Source organism: Giraffa tippelskirchi, chromosome 1 (genome assembly GCF_054371585.1).
Source record: "Giraffa tippelskirchi isolate mGirTip1 chromosome 1, T2T-mGirTip1v1.2.pri, whole genome shotgun sequence".
Lineage (NCBI taxonomy): Eukaryota > Metazoa > Chordata > Mammalia > Artiodactyla > Giraffidae > Giraffa > Giraffa tippelskirchi.
Genome location: NC_137275.1, coordinates 68,010,979 through 68,037,083, shown reverse-complemented (window position 1 = coordinate 68,037,083; position 26,105 = coordinate 68,010,979). Strand labels below are relative to the sequence as shown.

At 37.8% G+C, this 26,105-nt stretch overlaps 2 long non-coding RNA genes across 2 annotated transcripts in view; one reads left to right on the top strand and one right to left on the bottom strand.

The window, feature by feature from the left end:
* The window catches only part of LOC145527894 (uncharacterized), a 30,435-nt gene extending 21,890 nt beyond the window's left edge, over positions 1 to 8,545 (bottom strand). Inside the window, exons 1-2 of the long non-coding RNA XR_014069982.1 lie at positions 8,327 to 8,545; positions 1,298 to 1,415 (exon numbers count right to left, since the gene is read on the bottom strand). This is a non-coding gene — a long non-coding RNA (uncharacterized LOC145527894). The remainder of the gene's footprint in view (positions 1 to 1,297; positions 1,416 to 8,326) is intronic.
* The window catches only part of LOC145527916 (uncharacterized), a 157,985-nt gene that overhangs the window by 115,705 nt on the left and 16,175 nt on the right, over positions 1 to 26,105 (top strand). The window lies entirely within an intron of this gene.

The following is a 26,105-nucleotide window of genomic DNA, read 5'->3' as shown; positions in this document are numbered from 1 at the left end:
TGGCTCAGCGTTCATAAACAAATACGCTTGATTATGTAACATGGGCAGTCCTCTGTAAAATCTGTGCATGTTGATGAGTACAAGCCACTGTCCTTTGCTTTATCAATGACAAATGAAATAAAGATATACACCCACTAAGAACTTATTATTGTTAGTTAGAATTTCTTAGTATTAGTGCATACATACTGAAGAATGAAAGTCATTTCTATGATCATTTTTAAGAATTTGAAGTCTGGAGATTTTATACATATTTGGGTCCAGCTATAACACATTGTGTTATAGCACTGGATATTAGGAATTAAGAAATTTGTGAATGTGATGAATTGCTGACACCTAGCCTGTAGGGGGAGAAGGCAATGGCACCCCACTCCAGTACTCTTGCCTGGGAAACCCCATGGACGGAGGAGCCTGGTAGGCTGCAGCCCATGGGGTCGTGAAGAGTAGGACACGACTGAGCGACTTCACTTTCACTTTTCCCTTTCATGCACTGGAGAAGGAAATGGCAACCCACTCCAGTATTCTTGCCTGGAGAATCCCAGGGACGGGGGAGCCTGGTGGGCTGCCGTCTATGGGGTCGCACAGAGTCAGACACGACTGACTTGACTTAGCAGCAGCAGCAGCCTATAGGGAATCTATGGAGCCAAGAGTACAAAAAATAACTGCTATTCCATTATGCACGGAGCCAAAGTGGCAAGAACAGTGTGCTGTTGGTAACATGAATAAAATTTAATTTAAAATATTTCAATGTAGCTCTCTATATTATGCTGTTATAGGTTTGTTAATTGGTTAAGCTATAACCACACTGCAGATGGCTGCTCTAATCAGGAATTCACATTCCAAGGATATCTAGCTAGCATTTTAAATTCAAAACATTTATTCAAGAATTGGCTTCTACCTGTGCTTCTGTTACCCTGATCTTGATTGCTTTACTAAGTAACTTGGTGACAGCCAGAAAAAAAGTTAAAATCAATATCCTATTCAATAGTATGGCTAATATTAGACATGAGTTCTCATTGGTAAAATCTTCGAAATATTTTGGATTGGAAAAGTAGATAAATTCTAATCCTTGTATTAACAGGTCTTTTGCCAAAAGTTTTACTTTAGTTTTAGGTTTGAAAGATTCATTAGTAAAGGAAACCATTCGTTACACACAGAGAAACTATTTCAATTTTTTATAGAAGATTATTTGATTGAATTTCAATATACAGCCATTAAAAGAAAAGAAATAGAAACAATAGAGAATAGTGACAGCATATACATCACCAAATTGGGCCAATCTACATCCAGGCTTGAATACCTCTGGAAAGTCCCAAATGAGAGCAATCCAGAGTCCCAGTTGGGAAAAAGTTCCAGGTGGTGGTCTACTCCACAGGTGAGACTTTCAATTGCCGATTTAGGGGCTCCCGTTTATAATCCTAGGCCACAAATTGATACCATCATCAGTTTACATGCAAAAATGCAACTCTGAATAATTTTTTTAACTTTAAAAATGTTGTTTATTTCACCTGTGAGTCATAGGATTTTGTTAGACCCCAGTAAGTTGTCCAGACCTTCAAGGGCTCAAGAATTCCAAGACCCATCCCCTTTCTTTTCTAAAGTGCTGCCTCACTGTGCTTGCAGGCAGGTACAGAATTCAGGCAATGTTTAGGCAGGTCAGAAGCAGGTCAGAGGCTTGCTCTCCTGCTTTTGAAGCTTGAACAAGACTTCCTCCGTTTTGATTTCCCTGACAACAGTGTATGCAAATCTGGACTGCATTTTAAGAAACAGTCCCTTAAGTTCCTGTGCCAGTCTATTTGTTAGAAAGATTTCTGCTTTCCAGCAACAGTCCACAAAGGCTATCAATCTCTCCTTCAGAAGAATACTTAGCAGGACAGAGGGCTAGAACTTATCATATTTGTGGAACCAATCATGTGGATTTTCAAAGCCTGCTTCCAAATAAATGTCTGGAAAACAAACCCAATAGTCTGTGTGAAAGGTATTGATCTGAAACTTACTGCTATGATAACCAGGTAGCATGCTTGTAGAGGATTACCAGCAATTACCCGCTTCAAACTTCTTAGTTGGCCTGTTTCTACCAGTAAGGATCTACAAGTTATACGTGTTTAAACTGGTTTGAGACCATGTGCATAATATCAATGTACATGGATCAAGATATGGAGGGAAGAGGCATTTTTGATCATTTAGAAATAGTCACAGCTTTCTATAATAAACATTATCATACAAGAGTGAAAAAAAAAACAAAGAGGTTACTCTGATTCTCTTTATTGTCTCATCAAGGATAACTTTACCACTTCCACTAAGACAAATATCTTTCCTATATAGACCAGGGTACACAGAGAATACTAGCAAACACTGGGACACTTCTCTGATATAAAAGTCATTATTTAAAAAGCTCCATATAAAACCACCTGTTACTCAAATTTTTTCAAAAGCATCTTGCATTCTAATGTATACATGTTAAAAAATATGTATCTCTAAATATTTTGATGCTAATTTTCCAAATTAATATGCAAATCTTAAGTGCCTTATTCTGTGTTAGATACAGTTATTAATGGGATTTTAACAAGCAAGATGGCCACATATGTCATGGTACCTCATATCTATTTAACACTATGTTCTCTGGCCAGGGTTTGGAAAATTGATAGATTTCTCAAAAAAAAAAACAAAAATTTACACCCTTTGAGTTAGCACAAATTTTGACTTAACATAATAAGAAATATAGTTATACAATATTTAGAGAATGATACCTCTATTCCACCAGTTGGGATTACCAGTCACTAACTTGGAATGAATATTTGCACTCAAACAGAGGTTATTCTGTAGCAGTTAGAGGAGAAACATAAAGGAACATGGTCCATATTAAATCCATTCTAAAAACATTTGATTAGAGCACCTGTTAATTCTCTCTGCCCTTAATTTTGCATATGGATAGTACACTGAGTGCCAAGGAACTGAAAGTTTCATTTTTGCTAGAGGGAATCAATATTAGTGATTGAATGGGACAAGTTCATCTGTCTACCCAATATTGAAATATGACTGATGTGGTGAAAATACATCTAGTTGGAGGGGACAGAGATATTTGAAGCAAAATGGGTGGGATCTTGCCAAAGACCTTCCACCCCCACCTCACCCCCACTTTCTCTTTCCCAATGACATTAGGACCAGAACCAGTGTAAGAACTATCATGTTTCTGAAATGTTCCAAGGTCACCCTTCTGGGAGTCATTTCTTCCATCTTCCTTAGACACATGTTTACTCTCATTTTTAAATGAGGTTCATATGTGGAATCAGTTTTTTAATAGTAGCTGTGCATTTTAAATTTAAACAATCTAATTTAATGGGATGAGGAGTGATAATTTTTCAAAAGGTATTATTCCAAATTCCTCTAGTCCTACAAGTTACATCTTTCTCATTTCGGGTGTATTCCTAACAGAGCCTGTGGTTAACTCCCAGGCATAAATGTACATTTTTAGGAAAAAGGTTTGCATCCGCCAATGCAGATTTGCATCAAGATTTGGGGGGGGGGGTTGTTTTGTTTTTGTTTTTAGTTGCAAAAGGAGTATTTATTTAAATGCTGCATTAAAAGTCTTTGGCATAACAATGGGCAAAAATGGTGAATATGAGCATGAGCACTGTGGATAGCTAAATATATCTCACCTCAGTGGATTCTTTGGTATTTAGGTTTTCAGTGATCTGTTAAATGCTCTGCACATTTGAAAAGCTGTTTGCAGGCAATTCATGTAAGATGGCATAACAGGCGATGGTTTGGATTTGCAAAACATGTTTATTTTTACAAATTCAGATTTGCTTCAGTTTGATACTTTGGCATATTATATTTTTATCTCTTCAAGATTTAGAAAACTTTCTTTAGGAGCCTTCCAATCTTCCCTACAAAGAGTAACAAATGCTGTCTTTCTTGGTAATCTTTTGAATGGTATTCTCAAAACAGGATTATCAAAATTTCTTTTCCTGTAATAGAATCCTGAATCAGCAAAATCTGCAGCTTTGCTGCATACTTGAAATAGGTTGGCAAAAATCTTGTCTGATATTGCCGGCATGTGTCATTTAAAAAAAAAAAATCTGTAAGGTCGTCAGAATATGACCAGTGAATCTATCCTCCTGAAACACTCCAGTGCCCGCTGCTTTTCTATTGCTTTGCCTTTGTGCTTCAAGAAGATCTGACTAGCAAATTTGAATTACCGTGGCCTGGTGACTTGTCAGTGACAGAAATGATGGGTTTCTGAGCTGTGCCAGTCTTCATAACGCCGCAGCGTTTTCTCCTTAGCTATTCATAATCAACATTCAACATCTCATTTTACCATTTTAGTCTTAAATCTCGAGATAACCTCTTTAAGATGGAGAGCAAAGGATATAGCCATTTGGTGGAAACTACATTTTTTTAATAAGTGAAAGAGAGCTTGGCTTCAGGGCATTTGGGAAAAACAATTCCAACACAAAAGAAAGCAAGAACAAATACCAAAGAGTCTTCTTTGTTTCATTTCTGAAATCCACTCTTTTGCTGAGGTGGTATTGCTACTATTCATCTGTTTGGAGAACTTTCTCTGTGAATTCCAATGGCTTTGTGATGTGTGGGGAAGGGGGGCGGGGAGGTGTTTGACTTTTCATTTTGTCTCTTACTCATGGTCTCATTTTATGCTGCTTTCATAATTTTGCTCTCTGAAGATGGAAAGAACCCCTGGAGAAAGTGCTCACCTGCTGTGAACATTTACTGTTCTGTCTGTCTAGCATCCATAGGTGTTTTCCAAAAGCCCTTGTATTTCCCTTATGGGGTTAACTTTCCTCCATTGATGTCAGTCTTTATGGGACTGAAATCATTCATTTCCTCCACTTTATAAGTCCCTGGAGTTCCTGGCAACACAATAGGCACCTCCCACAGGGCCTTCTCCCCACCTCAGTACAGCCACTGCATAGGTTAGCATAATACTTAAGTTCAACCAGTCAGATTCTTTCTTCTGGAACTTTACACCTCAACAAGAGAGTTTTGAGATCTGAAACATGGTTGGTGTTGATTTATTCTCACTTTAGCACTCTGATATCCTGGATAAATATGTGTGTGTGCATGTGTGTGTGTGTTCTAGTTTTATGGTCTCTATACTAATTTTTGTAAGCTACTAGTATCTTTCCAGCAAAATTATTTTTACTCAGATCACTCATAATAGATTTTTATTATTTGCAACAAAAGGCAAGCAAACTAAATAAATACCCTTAAAGGATATATCATTCAGAAACCCTTTCTAAGACAAGTTAGGATAGAAATAAAGGTAATAATTAAGTATAAAAATAAGCTCTGGGCATAATACATTTCTTCACATACTGAGGTTGTTATTAATTCTAGACATCCGTTTGTAGGGAAGCTATGAAAAAAAAAATTCAAACAGTATGTAGTTTCAGACTGTAAGAAAATTGCAAACCAAGTGTAGTAAGCACCTACTATATGTCACATTTCATATGAGAATAGAATGAGAGATTTAAAAAATGAAGAAGTCACTCTCAAGCAGCTTATAATTCAACCTAAGGAAAACATACAAATGATTTTAATAATATTAATAGCTATTATTAATTAATAATTATCTATAATTAATAATAATTCTGTAGCCCAGCTGTAGGGCAATCCCATATACAGCACTATTTCTTCTCTATGTCGACTTTAACTTAGTGTACTTCATCACCCAGATAAAATCTACTCACATCATCAATAGAGGATTTTCTCAAACATGTGCTAGGGAGGAATATGGATATGGAGGATTTTGTATTGCAAACCCAAAACATCTGCCTCACTTATACATTCTCTACATTTATCTTTTCTTAAACTTCATTTGTCCTTTCCCAAGGCAATTTTTTTCCTTTTCTCTCTTGTCAACAAATGTCTTCCTTGACACTTCCCTTCCTTTCAATCTTACTTTTTCTTTTCCTACAAAGTGATTACTCCTCCAAATTTACTTTACCCCCTTACACACCCTTCTCAACTAACCATGGATCTTCTGGTAACAGGATTCATCATCCTTAACAGATAACTACAGAGTATGAGTGAAGGTGTTTTGGTAAAGATGATGATATCTGATCTGGGTTTCAGTATATACCTAAAATCTGCCAAATAGCATGGGTCTAAACAAGTCTCATATCCTCTTTAAGTTTTATTTTTCTCAACTTAACCCAAACCTATTCCCTTCAAGGGCCAGTTGTGAAGGTAAATTATGTTCCTTGTAAAATGTTCTATATTATAGATATGTAAGAAAATGAAATGCTATCTGGGAGGTAGTTTGACAAGATCTCCTTTATGTTATCTTGTCCGAAGATGTCATCTGTTACATGAAGTATTACATAAAAGAAGCCCAATCAAAGGTACAGAAATGACAAGGAGGACATCTAAGTTGTTATTGTTCAAAGTTCCAAAGCAATAACCTTTGCAAAGTTCGGTATTTTTATTGCACCACTGAGTAACCTGATATTCTCATTTAAAAGTGTTCACTTGGATCACACTAGACTATGACCAAATACTCCTACACATTGTCATTTTCTTATCTGTTCAGTGGAATGGGGTCAATAAGGATGAGATCAGGGACAGAGAGGCAAACACATCGAATGAGGAAACTACTCCGTAACAACAAGCACTCTCCCAAACAATGCACACACCAACACACACACAGACACCACACAAACACATGCCCCTTTAGTGTCAGAATATCTGCTCCTCTAGAGGGTCTTTCTCCAGGAGTTAATTGTAATGAAAGGGGTTGTTTCTACCCTTTCCAAAGACCTACCTTCCTGCCAAAAGTGCTGGCTTTCTCAAGAACCAATCAAACCTCAGCACAAGAAATACTTAAAATCCAGTTGGAGAATCACTACATTTATAGTATTGGGCTATGTCTGGGGCAGCAGCTCTTCCTTTCGCTCTTAGAAGTGTCTAAATTTCTACAACATCCGATCCAATTAAAAATTAAGTATAGGACAAAAACCCTGTGGTTTCCCTGGATTTGGTGGCAGGCAGGGAGAGATTCTGCAGCTAATGGACAAATGGGTTTTGGTCACAGCTCATTGCATTGCCTCCTCATGGGACATGTGTGTTAGCGATCACCTCCAAGCAATCAATTTCATCCAGAATGGGTTCAATGGAGTGCTCATTATTGTGTTGAAAGTATACGCAATGCACCTGTATCTGCACTGTCATAAGACGATGAAAAGTAAGGCATTTATAAACTTTATAAGAAATAATGCTTTATAAGAAATAATGACTACGGTAACCTGACCCCAGTAAGGGGGATAAAATAAGATGATTTGGTTAAGCCTGATACTGCATAGAGCTCACCAGAAGACACATCTAAGTAGGTCAGGGTATTTTTTTTTTTTATTCTGCCCAAATCTCACAGGCTTAACCTTGCCCCACAAAGCAGGTCCCACATAGCAGATCTGTGCAACTCATAGGACAACTCTGCCTTTTGTTTATAGAAATCTGATAGCCACACAGATATTTATCAACTGCGCAAACAAGATTGTCCCTGCAGGATCCCAGGGAGTCCTGAGGGCTGGCCTGACTGCTTCCTTCCAGCTACGTGACCTACAACCTCAGAGCCATCAGCACCCCCAGGGTGTTGTCAATGTTAAATGGATGAAAGCTTATGACAAGAAAGTGCCTCCCACAGTGTGACTTGAAATTCAAACCACCGAGTAGAGTACTTCCTAAGTTTTCAAAGGAGGGGGAGTTCGCCCTCCTGAATATTTGTTAAATTACAATATGTGAAAATATATCTTAAGCCCTAAGGGAGCATTCAGGCAAGAGTCAATTTAAGAAGTAAATAAGATATGCCTCACATGTAACTCAAAGTTAGATGAGGAGACCAGCCATTCGGTTCTTTTGTACTTCCTACTGTATTAAGGCTTCTAATACATAGACTAGAACTTCAATCAACCAGACAGGCATATACAGTTTGACCAATTACTGTAGTTTTCTAATTTCATCAGAAATTCTGATGCTTAAAATAGCGAGAGGCTCACTCCCAGGCTTAGGAGCAGTGAATGGCTTTTAAAGTAGAGCTTATGCCATCCAAGTGGCTTCTCTGGTGGTTCAGACAGTAAAGAAACTGCCTATTGTGTTGGACACTGGGGTTCAATCTCTGGGTGGCAAAGATCGCCTGGAGAAAGAAATGGCTACCCACTTCAGTATTTTTGCCTGAAAAGTTCTATGGACAGAGTCTGACTGGCTACAGTCCATGGAGTTGCAGAGAGCAGGACATGACTGAGCAACTAACACTTTAACTTTCCCACAATGCCATCCAAATAGATTTTATTAGCAAACATGCAACACGTACCTGGTTGGCATGAAGTTTTGAGGATAGCATATATAACAGCATGAGGAATATGAACACATATCCTTGTGTGCAGGGCTTCCTTTAAATGTACTTAAAAAGATAATAGCATGCTTCTCTGTTGCTTCCTGAATTAACTCAATTGGAAAACAAAGTTTCATATTACAGCATGAGTAACTCATGCAGTGTCTTCCCACCCTTCCTCTAGCAGAATGATCTGCAAGCTGGCAAGAGCAGAATTATACATACAGGTTAACTTGGCCAAATCAGCCTGAGGATTAGCTATAAAAGCGATGGTAACATGCAGATGATGATGTTGGCACAAGGAGAACTTTCTCTATTTATTTTTAGGCATTGAATTAGGTTGACTGAAACAAAGCTTCATAGGAATCCACATCTCTGATGTATTTTAATCTCCCTGGGAAGCATTCCTCGACCTCACTTTTCAGTTTGAGGTGGGGGCTGTGAGCTGAACTTATTCTGAATTATAGTTCCCTACAGTCAGCCATTCTGGGGTCTCTGACTGCAAACTAGGCTTGAATGCAGTTGCTGTGGAATGCACTAATTAATTACATTTATTTTACATAATTGGCATTAGGGCTTTCTGAACAAAAATGCAAATTTATGGAAATTGGTTGAAATACTTATGCAAAATAATATAAAAATGGACCTCTAAATTATTGGAAAAAATAGGTAGTTTTAATTGAACAGCTAAAAGATTTGTACTGTGCTATATGATTATATCTAGTAAACTCAATTTAGAAACTAAGTTCATTTGCTTTTATCTAACCCTTCCATATCTTGCTCAGTATTGTTGGTATAATTATCACCAATAAAGGACCAATCTTCTTTTCTATCTCTTTTTGCATCAAGCGTTATTTCTGTAAACAGAAATGGAATATGTTATTCTTTTGAACAGAGCCTTGTGCATTACAAATTAGGAAGCATCAGGCCAAAGAGTTGCAAAGCAACCAATTATTGCTTAAAGGGGACATAATGCAGCATCCTGCTTATGTGCCATTTTGCAGGGGGGAATGACTGTGCTGTAAGAACAAGACTTTACACAAAAGATCCATGCAAGATAGTTGTGGAGTAAATGGCCTTGCAATCAATAGACTATATCTGGCAACGGTGCCAAGGAATGTGTAATGTAGAGGGATATGCTGTTAGTGGTTAGTGGTGTAATAAAAAGAGTATTAAGATGCTGGTGACTTAGGAGTGAATATCTGAATACTGATAAATGAGCAGTTAATGAAAAAAATGTGTCAAAAAATGTGAAATATGGATGGGTAAACACTAAGTGAAAGGAGTGAAAAATAAAACATTGTCAGGTTAAGGGACAGTGACATTTACACACAATTAACAAGCGGTTAATTACTGATGGACAACTCCCCAAATTCAAAGAGATCCAATTTAAAATCCATTCAGGTAATCAAGAAATTAGACCGACCTTCAAACTCCAAAGGTGTAGAAGTAGTTTAGCAAGATTCAAATAATTATGCTAATACATTAACTTTCTTATTCCTAGTTTTTCCTTTGAAGTGGGTGGGGAGATGGTTTGGAACAGATTGAGGGTGGGATTATTTTTCTGGGGGGACTTCCCTTGTGACTCAGAGAGTGAAGCGTCTGCCTACAATGTGGAACACCAGGGTTCGACCCCTGGGTCGGGAAGATCCCCTAGAGAAGGAAATGGCAACCCACTCCAGTACTCTTGCCTGGAAAATCCCATGGATGGAGGAGCCTGGTAGGCTACAGTCCATGGGGTCGCAAAGAGTCGGATGTGACTGAGCCACTTTACTTCACTTTACTTACTTTTCTGGTGATATTTTAGTACCACCACTTGGATAATTATTTCTTAAAACATCCTCAGGATTCAGTTGAATACTTAATTCTCTTCAGGTTTCTTTCATAAAATGTAATGGGAAGTTACATGAGACTATTTAGTTTGTCAACCTCTCATCAAAAAATGGTAGTTGAACTGATCTTTATAAATAGAGTGCTATAATCTCACACCTTGTTCCTCTGGAGTGGTTAAGTAGCTAAAGGACAAATCTCTATTAATCTGAAGTGAATAAATGAAATTATTAACACTTAAACACTGTTACCTGAAACATTCAGAGTTTTAAAGCCAAATGGGCTGCAATGTTAAGATTCTCATTATATATTTTCTACGTGATGATACATGATTTCTTCCATTTTCCTCTTTTGTTTTACGATTTGCTGTGCTGCATGTGTATTTTGCCCCTGCTATGTGCAAAGCAGTATAAGTCCTGAAGAGAAATACAAAAATCTAACTCATACTTCTTGCTCTTCTACAAAATACAAAATAATCAGACAATGTGTGAAAGGGTTATAATGAAAGCAGCAAGGAATGAAGCTTAAAGAGAGTTAGCTTAATTGTTCCTAAATGAGATACATAACAGATTGGGTTTAACGTACACATCTCCTTTACTAGTCATTAAGATCACATGTTTCATTTTAATATTATTTTAGAAAACATTGAAATAATTAAACTTGTTCTCTTCCTTCTTCTTGTCTTTTTTTCATTCTTTATTTATCATTAAATTAAAACTATTTGGTTGGACCATGCAAAATTCCAAGACAATTGTCCTCTACCAAAATTGTAGGGGAGTTCAAACTAGAGAGATAGAATAAAAATTACCAAAATAATTCAACTCAGATGATTGAACAATATGGTATATAGGCTAGATCTCAGTAGAGCTGCTAGTGCTGCTGCTGCTGCTAAGTCGCTTCAGTCGTGTCCGACTCTGTGCGACCCCATAGACGGCAGCCCACGAAGCTCCGCCATCCCTGGGATTCTCCAGGCAAGAACACTGGAGTGGGTTGCTAGTTCCTTCTCCAGTGCATGAAAGGGAAAAATGAAAGTGAAGTCGCTCAGTCATGTCTGACTCTCAGCGACCCCATGGACTGTAGCCTACCAGGCTCCTCCGTCCATGGGATTTTCCAGGCAAGAGTACTGGAGTGGGGTTCCATTGCCTTCTCCGAGAGCTGCTAGTAAGCCAGAAAAAATACTGGGTTAACTAGTAAATCTGTTGTTGAATGTAAGTGTGTGTGCCCAATGCACAGTGAGGCCTAACAAACTGTAAGGTTGGAGTTTAAAGCAGAGAAAGTTTTATTACAAGGACCAAGCAAAGAGAAAGGGCAGCTCATGCTCAAAAACCTAAACTCCACAGTGGTTTCTAAAAGGAAAATTTGTGGGGAGGGCAGCAGAGCATATGATTCTATTCTGATTAGTAGACAATGAGGTAGTAGGATGGTGTTCTAGAAATCCAAGCATCAGCCTTCTGGGTCCAATGAGTCTCAGCCTGTAGTTACAATCTTCCATCTGGGTGGGAGCTTTGGTTCCTGTAGAAGAACTCAAAGATTTATTACAATGAACATTCCTTGAGGAGGAATGAGGACTCTGCTTTATTGCTGTACTATGATTTCTTCACTGCTTTTCCTATGTTTCTACATTCCTTCACTTCCCTGATTAGTAACTGTTTGCATCTGCCCTTTGAGACTCAGGGACAGTCTAGCAGCTGAAACCTTTTTCCTACAAACAAGACATAGCATACACATGAAGATTTTTGTACCCAGGAGGGCCCCACAATGTCCTGTTCAGTTTCAAATTCAAACTAATAAAGCTATCAGAATGGTCAGTGTTGCAGCCCACTCACTCATTCACAAATTCATTGGATATTGTTCATCAAACATTTGGCTCAATGTTGGAATTATACCCATGAATGCAAATAGTGCCTAGCACAGTCTTCAGTGTATGAAGAAAAACAGGTGTGTAAGAATGCCATTGACTATACTGTGAAGGGGGCTAAGTGAAACAGAAGGAACAGGTTTCATGATCTGAGTTTGGAGGCTTTCAGGAGGAGGGATGTGGGTGTCAGGATAATCAGCAGTGTGAAGAAAATATTCTTGGCTAAGGTGAGTGCTGAACTGGGTTTTGGCTAATAAATACACATTTTTGGATAAAACACATGTACATTTGTGAATGGGAAGATTCTACATCATACACAAAGATAACAATAAATGCAAATGACAGAAAAAATTAAGTTAAATTATTTAGGCATCAGCTATAGTGGAGGAAATCAAATATGTTAAGTATTTCTAGTGTGTAAAGTTTCAGGATATGATTTTCTGGAGACTGTGGGCAAGTCATAAATTTTTCTTTGTGCTAGAACAGAGAGTTTGAACTTTTTAACCCGTTAGCAGGTCCTCCCAAAAGACTCCTTCAGATTTTTCTTTTAAATTTTTTATATACCCACACAGTGGGCCTTGTCAGAACTTGCTAGTTAATGGAAGAAAAGTTCCTTTTCAACTAAGTCTTTCAATAGTATAAGATTTGTTGTCCCTTTGCTATCCTGAAAAAGAAAAAAAAAAAAGCTTATAGTTTCTCTTCCCCTTGCCAGCTCCAGAATTCTAACTTTAATTAATCGACATTACTTCTATTAAATATTTACTATATGCTCAATAAGAATGCAGAGAAATGTGATTCAATAGTCTTTATAAATATTAACAGAAAACATTTATACACAAATAAGAGATGGTGCAGAACAAGCTAAACTTTGTCATCACAAAATTAGTCACCACAAAAAAATTCAGATGTTTTAAACCAGGAATAATGGAAATGATACATGGTACATTTTATGTTTATTTCCCTGTGCTGTAAAGCTTCAATGCACTCATACGAGAGTACTATGTAACCCAGGATTCATAAACTCCATTGCTACATCAAGATACTAAGGCCAGGAGTGAGTAGAAATCTCACTTGCAAGAAGCAGAAATGAAGAAAGTGTAGGGGTACCTGGTAGCTCAGACAGTAAAAGAATCTGCTTGTAATACAGGAGACCCAGGTCAGGAAGATCCCCTGAAGAAGGGGTCCACCCCAATATTCTTGCCTGAGAATTCTAGGGACAGAGGAGCATAGTGGGCTACATTTCATGGGGACATAAAGCATCAGACAGAGTTAAACGACTAACACTAGAAATTAAAGGAAAATATAAGTTTGGTAAGTATGAGTGAACTTTAGGAAATTAACTTAATTGTAAAAGATTATTTTATGGGTCATAGTTCCTTATGGCTTCCCTGTTAGCTCAGTTGTTAAAGAATCTGCCTGCAATTCTGGAGACCCTGGTTTGATTCCCGTGTGGGAAGATTCACTGGAGAAAGGATATCTCCCCCCTCCAGTATTCTTGGGCTTCCCTTGTGGCTCAGCTGGTAAAGAATCCACCTGCAATGCGGGAGACCTGGGTTCAATCCTTGGGTTGGGAAGACCCCCTGGAGAATGGAGAGGCTACCCAGTCCAGTATTCTGGCCTGGAGAATTCCATGGACTGTACAGTCCATGGGGTTGCGAAGAGTCAGACACGACTGAGCAATTTTCACTTCATTTCTTTACAGTTCCTTACAATAAATGTCTTTCAAAAAACATCGTCAAAAATATGCAAACTGTTTTTATTATGTTGGCATTTTTATAGGATAAAAGTTGGGGAGAGTACCCAACTTTTATACTCTTCGTAAAGTAACCAAATAAAGAACCTGAAAAACACAACAACATGTATGTGTGTATGTCCACATAAACGTTGTCTCTCAGGGGGAGTGGTGCTTGACCAAAAGCTAGTTCCCAAAGTAGTGGTGCCCCAAATGTTGTTGTTGTTCAGTCACTAAGTCGTGTCCAGATATTTGCACCCACCCCATGAACTACAGCACATCAGGTTTCCCTGTCCTTCATTGTTTCACTGAATTTGCTCAAACTGATGTCCACTGAGTCTGTGATGCCACCCATTCATCTCATCCACTGTCACCCCTTTCTCCTCCTGCCCTCAGTCTTTCCCAGAATCAGGGTCTTTTCCAGTGAGTCAGCTCTTCACATCAGGTGGTCAAAGTACTGGAGCTACAACTTCTGTATCAGTCTTCCAATGAATATTCAGGGTTTCTTTCCTTTAGGATTGACTGGTTTGATCTTGCTGTCCAAGGGACTCTGAAGAGTCTTCTGCAGCACCACAATTTGAAAGAATCAATTCTTTGGTACTCAGCCTTCCATAAGGTCCAGCTCTCACAACTGAACATGATTACTGGAAAAACCATAGCTTTGACTATATGGACCTTTGTTTGCAAAGTGCTGCCTCTGGTTTTTATTAGGCTGTCTAGTTTTGTCATAGCTTTTACTCCAACGAGCAAGGATCTTTTAATTTCATGGCTGCAGTCTTCATCCTCAGTGATTTTGGACCCCAGGAAAAAAAAATCTGTCACTGTTTCCACTTTTTCCCCATTTATTTGCCATGAAGTAATGGGACCAGATGCCATGATCTTCATTTTTTGAATGTTGAGTTTCAAGCCAACCTGTTCACTCTGCTCTTTCAACTTCATCAAGAGACTCTTTAGTTCCTCTTCACTTTCTGCCATTAGGATGGTGTCATCTGCAGATCTGAGGTTATTGATATTTTTCTTGGCAATCTTGATTCCAGCTTGTGATTCATGCAGCCCAACATTTCACATGATGTACTCTGTATATAATTTAAATAAGCAGGGAGACAATATATAGCCTAAGCATACTCCTTTCCCAGTTTGGAACCTGTCCATTGTTTCATGTTCCATTCTAACTGTTGCTTATTTTCCTGCATACAGGCTTCTCAGGAGACAGGTAAGGTGGCCTGGTATTCCCATCTCTTGAAGAATTTTCCACAGTTTGTTGTGACCCACACAGTCAAAGGCTTTATAATAGTTAATGAAACAGAAGTAGACGATTTTTTGGAATCCCCTTGCTTTTTCTATGATCCAACGGATATTGGCAATTTTATGTCTGGTTCCTCTGCCTTTTCTAAACCCAGCTTGCTCATCTGAAAGTTCTTGGTTCACATACTGCTAAAGTCTAGCTTGAAGGATTTTGAGCATAATCTTGCTAGTATGTGAAATGAGTGCAAGTGTATGATAATTTGAACATTCTTTAGCATTGCCTTTTTTGGGGATTGGAATGAAAACTGACCTTTTGTAGTCCTGTAGCCACTGCTGAGTTTTCCAAATTTGCTGGCATATACCTTACTGTTATTTCTCACACTTAATTCCACATTCAATGATAGTCATTGTGCTGTGTCATATATACATATTCTCATGCAATTCCCACAATAACATAAAATTGAATTTTACTGACTAGGAAATGTAAAGGATAGGTGTGATATTTCTGGACCTTGACTTAATTTGGAAAAAGGTTTGATCTAAAATTTGAAAATAAAATCATTGTGACCATATGTATTTTTTTCACTGACCTATTGTAACATTTTCTTGTTATATAAGACTCGATATTTTTGAAAACTCAAATGCCTTTTATTTCAGTTACCTCACTAGTATATTTTGGTGTTGATGAGTTAGGTATAGGTGTACTTTTTTCATCTACAAATACAAGCTCTTTTCTAAATTTCACAACAGTTTTATTTTCATTGTATATTTTAATATTTTATGCTCCATATGTTCTATTCTCAACTTCAGAAACACCATTTTTTGCAAATATTCAATTTCCTTTTTCTGTCTTCCACACATTATATTTTATAATCAATTTAAATGTTATTTTATTCTCTTCCATTTTGTACAATTTCCTCAAATCCATTTGCACTATTTTTGTGACAGCATTTTCTGTTGAAGTTTGTCTTATTGCTGTTTTTTTTTTTTAATGTGCCTTTTCTCTCTATTCTGTTTTCATTGTTCTACCCATATCCTTTCTGAGCTCTTCCTGCCTGGCTTTCATCTGTGAATTTGTTTTATAATTTCTTCTTTAAATCCTAATGTCTTTTGTTTGACACTCTGTTTCTTTGCTTCAATAGATAAACTGTCTATTGTTCTTTTGAGTCTAAGACTAACTAGTTGTTTGAATCCATTTCATGTTTCCTTGGGTAATTCTGTTAGTCTAGGAAAAATCTTTTCTTATTAAATCATGTTTTGTAAGGAAATAAAGCCACATGACAGATCCAGGGGTGTTGGTAGGAAAAGTTGGAAGGAGCCTTGGGACTTCCTTTAAATTCACTCTTTCTCTGTAAACTACTAATGGGACTATTGGACCAGGATTTAGGCATTCAGAGTTGATATGCTTAAATTGGAGAAAGACAAGGAAGAAATTTTTTTTTCTATCCATCACATAATTACAGTTTTCTTCCTTACCATAGCTCAAAGGTTATCTTTTCAATATCCTAATGGCTCTAAGGCACACTAATTATTTATAAACCACATTATAGGGTAAAAAGTCAATTTAACAAAGTTTTCAGTACATGCATAAAAATATCTTTAAAGTATCAAATTGTTATTATTTTCATGATTATAAGCATTCAATGGTGGAAAGGAGGTTATTTCTTTACCATAGCCTATAGGAGTTTTCCTTGCTCTAGTTCAGAGAGCTAGGAACTACATATGAATTCATTTCATCATTCATTTCATCATTTTGAATAAGTTTGTGTCCAAGTTACCATGACTCCTCCAGCAATGTGGAGACCTGAGTGACTTCAAAGTTGTCTTTGGATAGAGAGAATATAAAGACCCTAAAGTGGGAGTTAACTAACACATTTGACAAACTTTAAGGAGAAAATGTGAATGAAGCAGAAAGAGGGAGTTGCAAAGATGAGGCCCCATAGATTGTGGGCCAGGGTTACACTGGGCCATGTTGGGTTTTGAATTTTACTTTGAATGAGAAGGGAAGCCACTGGAGGGATTGTAGCAGAGGAATGATATAATCTGGCCTATTTCAAAAGGATTACCCTAACTGGTAACTTCAAATTAGATGTATAAATAGGATTAGAGAAACCAGTTGGAAAAGCTATTGAAGTGATACAGGTCAGAGATGGTGGCAGCTTGTAAGGAGTATTTGCAGTGGACAGTCAAGCAGTGGCTAGATTCTATACATAATTTCTAGCAATCATCATGAGAATTTCTGATGTTTTCAATGTAGGCTGTGAAAGAAAGACCCTCAGAAAAGGGATAATCCTTAGCTTACAGTCCTTAGCAACTTGGAAGGATTCAGTTGTTGTCTAACTTAGATGGACGAGACACTGGGTAGAACTTATGTGGGGATAGGAAATCAGTCCAGAGTGGACATGTTAAGTCTGAGAAATAAGTCACCTGAAATGGAACTCAGAATCTCATTTTACTGAGTTGAATAGTGTCTCCTCAAAAGTCATGTCTATGCTGAACCTTTGAAAGCAGCCTTATTTAGAAATAGGGTCTTTGTAGATGTAGTCAAGTTAAGATAAGATCATACTATATTAAGGTGGACCGTAAATACACTATGACTATCATCCTTAATGGGCTTCCCTGGTAGCTCCACTGGTAAAGAATCTGCCTGCAATGCAGGAGACCCTGGTTCAATTCCTGGGTTGGGAAGATCCCCTGGAGGAGGGCATGGTAACCCACTTCAGTATTCTTGCCTGGAGAATCCCCATGGACAGAGGAGCCTGGCAGGCTACAGTCCATGGCATCACAAAGAGTCGGACACAACTGAGCAACTAAGCATAGCACAGCATAGCATCCTAAAAAGAAGAGGGAAATCTGGACAGGCAGAGATACAGACATATAGAGGAGAAGATCATGTGATGAATGATGCAGAGTCCAAAAGAATACAAATCAAGGAACAGTCTTCCTCTAGAGTCTTCAGAGAGTGCATGGTCCTGCATACACTTTGATTTCACACTTCTAGCTTCTACACCTGAGATATATTAAATTTATTTTGTTATAAGGCACCCAGTTTATAGTATTGACAGCTTGTTTTGACAGCCAAGGGGACTAATACACTTGTGTATATTAGTTTGGCCTGACTGGCTCTCAGCAGTTCAGAACCATTAGCTCCTATATTTTGGATTCTCGAAGTCTCTTGCCACAGTCACGGATCATATTTACTCCAGTGGGGCAGGAACCTGCCTCATACAGTTGACTTACATTGAGCTAAAATATCTACAATCTCTAGTTAGAGAGGATGCTGATTTTTTTGTTGTTGCTGTTGTTACCAACCTGGCTAGTTAGTTTGTTCTCCATCTTGTATTTATACAGATGATATTCTCAACACAAAATCTGAGATTTAATTTCCTCATGTATATGATAGGGAAGTTCTAAAAATGCAGTATGTCCATACAATGGATTTTGGAGTTATACAGGCAAGGTTAAAACAAAAAAAAATTGAAGCAAATTCAACAGCTTGCCTCATGTTGTAAAAATTAAATCTAGAGCGAGTTCTGTGGGTTAAGAAGATCAGTATCTTAAAGAAATAGTTAACATTTTGTCTAGTTCAGGTATCATAAGTTGTGGTGATTTCAATCATGGTATATCCAAAATGTTAGTTCATTAAGCAATCCACTCTTGCTCTTTAGGAAATGAAGGCTGCCTTATCTACCTCCTAGGCTTACAAGTCTAAGCATTCAGACTACAAGTGGCATGTCTTATCCAAAAGGATTTAGTAGCCCTGTCCTAAAATTCTGTGTCTGAATTTGCTTTTATGACTGGTAAAAAATATTGTGCATGTTCGTCTTTTGCCATGTGCCTTCATCATTTTGAGTTATTTGCAGTTGTAGAAAGAAGGAAAGCTGGAGAAACACTTCAGAAACTGCAGAATTTCTCTAAGAGTCAGAAAGATGACAGGCTTTTTGAAAAGTAATGGTGGAGTCTCACATGGTGAGGGCAAGTTGTGGGGGTTGAGCTAAAAGAAGCTAAGCATCTGGCTTATGAAATTTTTGCTGTAGCTGCTGGAGCTAGTCAGCATTATATAGTTCCTTGATCACTAGGGACTTTACGATCTGTATTAAGCTATTTGTGCAGTAACAATAACTTTAACTGTTCATCCCATGATTTCCACTATTTGTAGGAAAAGAAAAGTAAACAGTATCTGAAAAATCTGAACGTAAAGACATGATAAATAAGGAGATTGAATGTTGAAAAACAAACAAAAAATATAGAACATCAGGAGATGCAATAAATACAAATGGGTTTCCAAACAAGAGGAGAAAAAACTAGTTAACACAAAATTGAACTGAAAGATGTAAATAAATAAGCAAATTTCTCATTCAGAATCCATTTGGAGGCTGTATTTCTTGGCAAAGTTACTGCTTATTATTTTCACGTTTCTAGTTTCCCATCTCAGTTTGTCAGCCTATTGAAAGCTTGTTAAAATCTTATTTGCTTTTCCTGTTCTTTCATGGTAGTTGTTCCTGCCTTAACTTTAATGTTAAATCTTGTGGAAGTATGGCAAAAGGGAGAAAAAAATTCACGCAAATTGTCACTCAGTGGCCTGGTTTTATGGATATTTTATATATTGATCAGCTTATGTTTTATTCAGACATGATGGGAAAAAATTGGTAAATAAGAAGGAATCACTCTCTTAAATAGTAAATTTCAATGCTGATGCAAAATGTCTAAGGGTTTTCAGGAGAGACTGGCCAAAGTCTGAAAAGGACACAGTTGTAGAAAAGAAATAATTTCTCCAAGGATATTCCATGGAGAACAAGAGGCTGCTACACTAATTTCTTGTCTCCTTGTTTTGGAGACGATAATAATGTATTTTATCTTCATTGTGTACAGCCAAGCACAGTGTTTGACAGATAGATATGCTATAAATAAGTGGGAAAGAAATATATGAATAAATAAATTGATGACACACTCACCCATTTAAAACAAATCTGTTCCATGGAGGGTTTAATGGTCAGAAATGCTGGATGGTCCACATTTAAACCAAAAACCATTTGAATATAAATCCTATGCCCTTTGTTTTTGTTCCGTCGCTCAGTCACGTCTGACTGTTTGCAGCTGCATGGACTACAGCATGCCAGGCTTCCCTGCCCTTCACCATCTTCCAGAGCTTACTCAAACTCATGTCCATTGAGTCAGTGAAGATATCCAGCCACCTCATCCTCTGTTGACCCCTTCTCCTCCTGCCTTCAATCTTTCCCAGCATCAAGGTCTTTTCAAATGAGTCAGCTCTTCGCATCAGGTGGCCAATATTGGAGCTTCAGCATCAGCCCTTGCAATGAATATTCAGGATTGAGTTCCTTTAGGATTGGGTTATCCCCTTAGCCACTGTTCAACTTGATTTAGCAAGTCCTAACTGTGTGGTCTTAGCCAAGTAATGTTTGTGAGCCTCCTTTTCCAGTATTGGAGTTCAGTTCAGTTCAGTCACTCAGTCGTGTCCGACTCTTTGCGACCCCATGAATCACAGCACGCCAGGCCTCCCTGTCCATCACCAACTCCCAGAGTATTGGAGTAGAATGAGATAATTTCAAAATATAGTTGTGAAGACAACAAGTAATAAACAACGTACTTACCACTGTGCCTGGTGCATAGTTAACATCACTGGGAATAACGTTGATAGAAGTAAAGGAGTTGTATTAAGTGTTTTCTTCTTTGTCAGCTACTTCTCCAACATTCCCTCTTTCTTACTCCCAACATTCTCTAGAGAATTTTTAAAATCATATCCATCTTTGGCTGCTTCTCATAATGCTGTTGCTTGCATCATGGAGGGCCATTAGCAGCCACTTACCGTTTGCTCATTTTTTATTGGCAACTATCACACTAGTCCCTGACTTCTACATGGAATTCCATATGGCACTAGAGACTATAGAAAATCTGGTGAAGCCTGTCTGACCATTTCAATTGCAGATAAGAAATCTTAATAGAATACCAGCACCTCCACACAGTGGCAGGTATTAGTTGTTTCTGTTTATTTAAGAGTCTTGCTTTACTTTCATTAGCTAGCCATATCTTATAGCAGAAGGTGAAGACACATTCACATGCATGTTTTCCGGCTCCTCCCAAGTTTAAGTTTGATTCTAGACTTTAGCAGACCAAAATCCAAGGACCTGCGTGTCAAAAACTACACAGAGCCTAGCTATACCTCAAAAGAGCCTCAAGACAATCTCTCACGATGATTTATCTATGAGATTAATCATTTATTTGTTCAGGAATATTTTATAGTGCCTCCTTCTAGAAGATGCTATCCTGACAGTAATCTGTATTGAAATTCTTATGAACTGGGCTCACTCTTCTCAAAGGAATGAGAGGAAATGTGTCTCTTCAAAATTAAGATTGCCTCCCCTAACACCACCATCTCCCACCCAAGCCTGTTCCATTGGTGCTAAATATAATCTCTTACCAGGGTGTGCACTGCATATCTGAAATTCAGACATGGCAAGCCTCTGGAGTCTATTCCTTTCTTTCCTTATTAATGAAAGGGTTTTTATTTGTGCCCTCCGTTATTCCCAGAAGTACAACATAAAACAAGATGGGGAACCATGATTTATCTTCTATTTGATAAAAACATCTGCAGAATAAAATGAGCCTCTTGATGCCGGAATTGTCATCAATGATGACTTTGACAAAATGAGCAATACATAATTTGCTAGCTCCCTTGTGAAGCTGAAACAGATTGTCAAATAAAACACTGGAGGAGATGCATATGGGCTGAGTAGGCCAGTTTTGAATAGGAACACACACAGGTGGTGGCTTAGTAGTGGCTCCAAGAAGAAGGACTGCCCTAATTTGGAGGGTCATTTGCATTTGAAAATGCTCATTGCTCAATAGTGAGTATTCCCTGTAGGAAAAGAGAATGGATACTGCCAAAACTTGTATCTATTTCTCTTCTTTGGTAATATGGATAAACCAGAGAACCTAAGCAAAGAAGAGAGTAAGATAAACTCAAACAAACTGTCCTGTAATAGTGAGTTTTACAGAATACAAATCAGTAACATGAAAAAAGGGCTAACAAAAATCAAGTGCTTTATGGTTAAAGGTGGACTTTCCATCAAAACTAAGTATGGAAAGTGTGCTAATGGATATATTTAGTATGTTTTTAAGAAATGGCAATCAAATGTTTTAATTAGCCTTTTTTAAAATTTGAAAGTGAAAGTGTTACTTGCTCAGTCATGTCCTACTCTTTGCAATCCCATGGACTGGCAGGCTCCTCTCAACATAGAATTCTCCAGGCAAGAATACTGGAGTGGGTAGCCATTCCATTCTCCAGGGTATCTTCCCGACTCAAGGATCAAATCTGCATCTCCTGCATTGAAGGTGGATTCTTTACTGTCTGAGCCAACAGGAAAGTTTTATTTATTTTTAATTGGAAGATAATTGCTTTACAATTTTGTGCTGGCTTCTGCCATACATCAACAAGAATCAACCATAGGTATACATATGTCCCCTCCCTCTTGAACCTCCCTCTCACCTCCCACCCCATCCCACCTTTCTAGGTTGTCACAGAGCACAGGATTTGAGCCCTATTGCATCATACAACAAATTCCTACTGATTATCTGTTGTACATATGGTAATGTATATGTTTCAATGCTACTCTCTCAATACATTCCACCCTTTCCTTCCTGATCTGTGTCCAGAAGTCTGTTTATGTCTGTGTCTTCTGTGTTGCCCTACAAATAGGTTAATAAGTTCCATCTCTCTAGGTTCCATATATAGACATTGAAAGTGAAAGTGAAAGTCGCTCAGTCGTGTCCGACTCTTTGCAACCCCACGGATTATAGAGTCCATGGAATTCTCCGCGCCAGAATACTGGAGTGGGTAGCCTTTCCCTTCTCCAAGGGATCTTCCCAACTCAGGGATCGTACCCAGGTCTCCCACATTGCAGGTGGATTCTTTACCAGCTGAGCCACAAGGGAAGCCCAAGAATACTGGAGTGGGTTGCCTATCCCTTCTCTAGTGGATCTTCCCGACCCAGGAATTGAACAGGGGTCTCCTGCATTGAAGGGGATTCTTTACCAACTGAGCTATCGGGGAACCCATTAACATAACGATATTTGTTTTTCTCTTTCTGACTTACTTGACTCTGTATAATAGGCTCTAGGTTCATCCATTTTATTAGAACTGACTCAAATGCATTCCTCTTTTGGCTGAATAATATTCCATTGTATATATATACCACAACTTCTTTATCCATTCATCTGTTGATGGATATCTAGGTGGCTTCCATGTCCTAGTTATTGTAAATAGTGCTGCAATGAACATTGGGGTACATGTGTCTTTTTCAGTTCTGATTTCCTCAAGGTATATGCCCAGCAGTGGGGTTGGTAAGTCATATGGTAGTTTTATTCCTAGTTTTTTAAGGAATCTCCATACTGTTCTCCATAGTGACTACATCAATTTACATTCCCACCAACAGTGCATGAAAGTTTTACCAGTCTTTATATCTGAAAAATACAGCAGAAATCATGTAATTATTTTAAGTATGAATTTCACAAGCCAATACTAGATGCCGAGACAGATAATCAAAGATCTTATATCCTGAAGATTTGGATCCATTACCTGGGAGATCCTGCCTTCACTAAAATTCCTGTTAAGTTCAGTTCTTCCCTCAAAAGAAGAAAAAAAATTGATGTTTTGCCATCAGAGTTACATTATTTACACAAAATATTGTGCCATTTTACAGTATATGTATTTCTAATAAACTTTTTGTTCTAGAATAAATGTAGATTTACAGAAAAGTTGTAAAAATAGTACGATGGTCCCATTTAGCCCACAATCAGTTTCTCCTGTCATTGACATTTTACAATAGTATAGTACTTTTTTTTTAAATTAAGGAATCAATATCGATACATTTTTATTCATTCCATACAAATTTTCTAAGTTTTTACCTATATGAAATATTTTTGTTCCAAGATCTCATCCAGCACCCTGTATTAGATTTAATAATCATGTTTCCTTAGGCTTGTCTTGGCTATAACAGTTTCTCAGGTTTTCCTTGTTTTTAGTGGCCTTAACAGTTTTGAGGAGTATAGGTCTGATGCTTTGTAGAAGGATCTTCAGTTTGGGTTTGTCTTATGTCTTTCACAGGATTGGACTGGGGTTACGGGTTTTAGGGAGGAAGACCACAGAAGTGAAGTTTTATCTTATCCAATCATATTGACAGTGTATGCTCTCAGTGTGACTTGTGTTGAAGTTAATTTTGGTCACTTGGTCAGAGTAGTGTTTGCTAGGCTTCTCCACTGTAAAATTATATTTTCTCTCTGTGCACTAGTCTTTAGAAGCAAGTCACTAGGACTTCAGCTCATATTAAAGGAATTAAAAGATGGTTAAACTCCGTCTATTTGAGACAGTATTATCTACATCACTTACTTGAAATTCTGCATGAGAGATTTTCATATGTGGTATTTTAATCCAATCCTCTCTACATTTATTAGGGTTTTAGAGGGAAACAGAATGAGAATAGGGTGTGTATGTGTAGAGAGAGAGAGAGATTTTAAGGAATCAACTCATGCAATTATGGAGGCTGGCAAGACCAAAATTGGCCAGCCACATAGGCTGGCGGGCCGGATACCCAGCAAAGATTTACAGCTAGAATCCAAAGGCAGTCTGCCAAAAGAACTTCTCTGTTCTCAGGGGAAGTCAGTCTTTTTTCTATTAAGGCCTTCAACTGGTTGGATGAGGCCCACTGACTTTATGGAGAGTAATCTGCTTTAATCATTTCTGATGATTTAAGTGTTAATCTCAGCTAAATATATATATATTTATAGAAAATTTTCAAATAACGTTTGACCAAATATCTGGTTACTAGCCAAGTTGACCCATAAAATTAGCCTTCCCGTTATCTTATTTTGTTGCTCAGAGAATTCCAAATTTGACCACTGGGAGCACTTTCAGTGGTCTCCCATGACTCTTCGACATACACCCATTTTTGTGGGGTACTTTTTCTTTTGGGTGGAAACTTCCTTGCTTTCTGACAATATAAGAAACTCAGATTCATGTAGTAGTCTCCTCTTATTCACAGGGATACATTCCAGGACAGCCAGTGGATGCTTGAAACTGTAGATAGTACTAAACCCTATATATACTATGTTTTTTCCTACACATGCACACCTAAGATAAAGTTTAATTTATAAATTAGGCACAGTAATAGATTTAAAAAAATTAACAATAAAATGAAGTGAAATGAAAGTCGCTCAGTCATGTCCAACTGTTTGCGACCCCATGGACTATAGAGTCCATGGAATTCTCCAGGCCAGAATACTGGAGTGGGTAGCCTTTTCCTTCTCCAGGAGATCTTCCCAACTCAGAAATCAAACCCAGGTTGCCCACGTTGCAGGCAGATTCTGTACCAGCTGAACCACAAGAGAAGAAACAATAAAATAGACATATTTAAAAATAAAATATCTGCCAAGAACCAGAAAAAAGCAAAAATGTAACAATTATAACAATATACTATATTAAAAGTTATGTGAATATGGTCTTTCTTAAATTATCTTACTGTACTCACCCTTCTTGTGATAATAGGAGATGATAAAATGTTTGTGTGATGAGATGAACTGCATTGTGACATAGAGTTAGGCTGCTACTGACTTTCTGATGATATTTCAGGAGGATCATCTGTTTCAGGTGATCCTAGATTGTCAAGTCATCACAATATTGACAGTTGGAAGTGCAGTAGATTAAACTGATGGTTGGGAATCCTGGGTGGGATGGAGCAGGTTGGTAGAAAATTTCATCATGCTACTCAAAAAGGCAAGCAATTTAAAACTTATGAATTTATTTCTGGAATTTTCCATTTAATATTTTTGGACCACTGTTGATGATAAGTAACTGAAACCTTGGAAAGTGAAACTGCAGATAAAGGACAGAATATTGTACTGTATTTTCTTCCCACATCCCTAAGTAAGCCATTTCTCTAAGCATTCTGTGAGAGAGAGAAAAAGAGAGAGAGAGGAGAGAGAATGCACTCTGATGTCTCTTCTTATAAAAACACAGATTTTGTCAGATTAGGGTCCCACTTTATAATCTTATTTAACCTTAATAACTTCCTTAAAGA